This window comes from Octodon degus, unplaced genomic scaffold, assembly GCF_000260255.1.
Source record: "Octodon degus isolate 3935 unplaced genomic scaffold, OctDeg1.0 scaffold00034, whole genome shotgun sequence".
Classification (NCBI taxonomy): domain Eukaryota; kingdom Metazoa; phylum Chordata; class Mammalia; order Rodentia; family Octodontidae; genus Octodon; species Octodon degus.
In genome coordinates this window covers 11,569,673-11,573,550 of record NW_004524610.1, presented here as the reverse complement: position 1 = coordinate 11,573,550, position 3,878 = coordinate 11,569,673, and the positions used below count along the sequence as shown (strand labels likewise).

At 32.9% G+C, this 3,878-nt stretch overlaps 1 long non-coding RNA gene across 1 annotated transcript in view; it reads right to left on the bottom strand.

The window, feature by feature from the left end:
• Window positions 1-262: 262 nt before the first annotated feature.
• The window catches only part of LOC101574616, a 17,058-nt gene continuing 13,442 nt past the window's right edge, over window positions 263-3,878 (bottom strand). The window contains exon 3 of the long non-coding RNA XR_192482.2: window positions 263-273. This is a non-coding gene — a long non-coding RNA (uncharacterized LOC101574616). The remainder of the gene's footprint in view (window positions 274-3,878) is intronic.

Below are 3,878 nucleotides of genomic sequence, written 5' to 3'. Positions count from 1 at the left end.
TTATTTTTCTGGGGCAATACAACTAATATACTTTTGCAATCTTTATAACTGACTAAAAATCTGGCTATTCAAACATAATCCTTGCTGTCTCTTTTCCATCAAACACACGTTTTGAACGTAAATCTTTACCTTTGAAAATAAATCTTACACTCTTCTCTTCAAATAAGTCATGTGTCAGTAATGTACCCGCATCTCCTTTTTCATGTATTTAGTACAGGGTCTACAGGGTCTTACTACACAAATTGGACTCACAGTGATCCTCCTGTTTTCAGCCTTCCAGGTGCTGGAATTACAGGCACGTGCCAACATGCCCAGTCATATCTCCTTAAATATGGTGTCCTTGTTTAGAAATCTCTCTGGACTTCTAGCTCCCTGGGATTGCTGCTTGTGCCTTCACTGAAAACTACTCCACAGTTAGTATATTGGACATCTTACTCTATTTTTACTAAATATGTGACTGCCCTGGGTCTAATTTTCTTATTCAGTTCTTTTTTTATGAATCCAATATCAAATTTATTTTACTTTCTGATTTTTTTACTTTTAAATAATATGAAATAGTGATAAAAAAACAGAATTAGAGGTGATAGAAGATTTCACTGAACAAAATACTTGGAATTTAGCAATGGTTGCTGTATTGCATGATGCTATTTTCAAATTAGTTGTTCAAATTAACAGATATAAATGTGTAAGACCCATTCAAAGGAAAACCAAATAAAACAATAACAAAGAAGTTATAAGAAATTCTAAAGAGGGCCGGGGAGATGGCTCAGTGGAATAAGTGCTTCCCTGGCAAGCGCAAAGGCCTGAGTTCAATCCCTGGTTCCACCAAAAAAAAAAAAAAAAAAAAAAAAAAAAAAAGAAAGAAATTCTAAAGAGGAAAAAAGTCAGAGTAAAAATAATTTAAAGCATTAACTGCTCCTTTCAAAAGACTGGCAGAAATCAACAATACAATTATCCAAGCTATTTTGCATGTATACATAAATATATCTTTTGCCCTTCTTTTGTTTGTCCTTTTCTTCATCCTAGTTTTTCCTTCCCATTGAACAATTTCTTTCCCTCTCACAGTATCTGTTACACCTTTTAGATTTTCATTACTCTTTCAGATTCTCACATTAGTGCAATAATACAATGTTTGCACATGTGGATGGATCTGATTTATTTCACTTTCCAACATGGTTTCTAGTTGCATCCACTTATCTACAAAAGCTTCAATTTATCTTTTTTAGCTGAATAATACTTCATTGTGCAAAAATACCATATCTTTTTTATCCATTCTTCAGCTGATGGGCATTTGGGTTGCTTCCAAGATTTAGCTATGACAAATTGTGCTGCTATAAACATGGGTGCACATTTATCATTGTTGTATGATGATTTCAGTTCTTTTGGAAAAATATGTGGGAAGGGAATAACTGACTTGAATGGGACCTCCAATCCTAAGTTTCTGAGAAATCTCCACCCTGTTTTCCATAATGGTTGTCCAGCCTGCACTCCAGCCAACAGTGGACAAAGGTTCCTTTTTTCCCATAGCATATTCAGCTTTTGCTGTTGGTTGACTTTTTGATGATAGTCATTGTTTCCGGCATAAGATGGTATTTCAGCATTGTTGTAATTTGCATATCTTGAATAACCAATGATGTTGAACAGTTTTAAAAGTATTTATTTACAATTTGTATCTCTTCATTTGTGTATTTTCACCTCAGATGCCAAATTTTGGATTGGATCTTTCAATTTTAGAGGTGTGATTTTTTTTTTTAATTCTTTATATATTCTAGATAGGAATCCGCTGTCTGAAGGACAGTCTGCTACAATTGTTTCCTATTTCATGGCTTGTCCTTTTATTCTGTTGGTGGTTTCTTTTGATATGCAGGAACTTTGCAAAAATATGAGGTCCCAATTGTTGATTCTTTCAAGCATTTCCTATACAGTTTGATTTTTGTTCATGAACACTTTACCTACCCATGTGTCCTTAAGGTTTCTACCAACTTTCTCTTGTAGAAAATTTAGTGATTCATTTTTAATGTTTAAATATTTGAACCACCTTGACTACAGTTTGTGCATGGTGATAGGCATGGATTTATTTTAAGCTTTTGCCATGTTGATAGCCAGTAATTCCAGCCCTATTTATTAAAGAGACAATCTTTCTTCCAGTGAACATGTTTGGCCCCTTTGTCAAAGATAAGGTGGCTGAGTGTTTTTATAGTTTTATCTGCATCTTCTATTCTGTTCCTTTGATCCTGAGGTCTGTATTTTGCCACTACCATTCTGATTTTATCGCAGTAGCTTTGTAGTATAATTTCACGTCAGGGATTGTGATGTCTCTTCTGTGTCTCTTCTGGTTCCAAATGAATTTCAGGAAAGTTTTCTCTAGCTCTGTGAGGTATACTAATAGTATTATAATCAGAATTTCATTAAATCTATATAACAATTTTGGAAGTATGGCCATTTTCATAATGTTGTTTCTTCCTATCCAGGAGCATAAATATTGTTCTGTTTTCTCAAATCCTCTTCAATATCTTTTCTCAGAATACCTTAATTTTCACTGTATAAATCTTTTACATCCTTTATGAGATTGGTTCTTAATTATTTAATTTGGGGGGGTGTTATTTTGAGAAGTGTGGTTTCCATAATTTCTCTCTTGGTGCTTTCATTTTGTATAGAAATGCTGATGATTTTTGAGTGCTGACTTTGTGTCCAGCTATGTTACTGAATTTGATTATTAAAACCACAAGTCTCTTAGTGGAATTTTGGGGGCTTTTCTGTGTACAGTGTTGTATCATCTGCAAATAAAGACAATTTCCTTTCTTTCTAATCATTATTCCTTTTATTTTTCCCTCTTGTCTAATTTTTCTGGCTAATCTTTCCACAACCATAATGAATAGGAGTGGTGAGATTGGGCGTCCTTGTCTTGCTTCTGATTCTAAAGTGAAGGTTTTCCTTTAGTTCTTTTTTATTTTCTTACATATATTTACTTTAAAGAGAGTATAGCAATAATTGATATGACATCAGAAGCAGTACACATTTAGAAGATCAAAATAATAGGTATTTTAAGCATGTTTTTGGTGTTACATATTGCTGTCCACAACGTAGTTGCTTAGTTCACAGATAATACAACTCCTCTAACAGTAAGGGAACACCCATCTCTGACAAAACAAAACAAAAAAAGGAGGACATAAATAAAGGACCATTTAATAGTGAAAAAATATATGTATATACAAGATAGGATAGACATATAGCTACTTTCTCTTAGTTCAATAAGAAGAAAGTTTTGTACTACTGCTGCTTAGACAAGATATCATGTTCACATCTTGTCCTCTGAATGACTACTATGAAGGCAACAATATGCAATGTATTAATTATTGTGACTGTCCTTCTAACCTGTTTAGAAACTGTTTCATTGCTATTTTATCTGTTTTTCTCATTAAAATGAATGAAAATTTGAAAAAAAAAATGAAATGTTTCAATCTTTGTCCATTAAGTGTAATGCTGGCTGTTGGTTTGTTGTAGATGGCTTTCAATCAGGTTTAGGTAAAGAAAGCCTATTCTGATTTTCTATAGTTTTTTTTTTTCTATCATGAATTAGTGTTGGACTTTGTAAAAGCTTTTCTGCGTCTTTTGAGATGATCGTGTTTTTTTGCCTTTGACTCTACAGATGTGGTGAATTACATTTATGGTTTTGTGTATATTAAACCATCCTTGCATTCCTGGGATGAATCCCACTTGATTGTGATGTATAATCTCAATGATTTACTGCATTCTGTTTGCTAATATTTTATTGAGGATTTTTTTTCTTTTCAAAGTTTTATTGATAAACATATAGCAATGAGACAGTTTCAAATCAAATCGAAAGTACAGTTTCAACAAATAATACACTGCATATA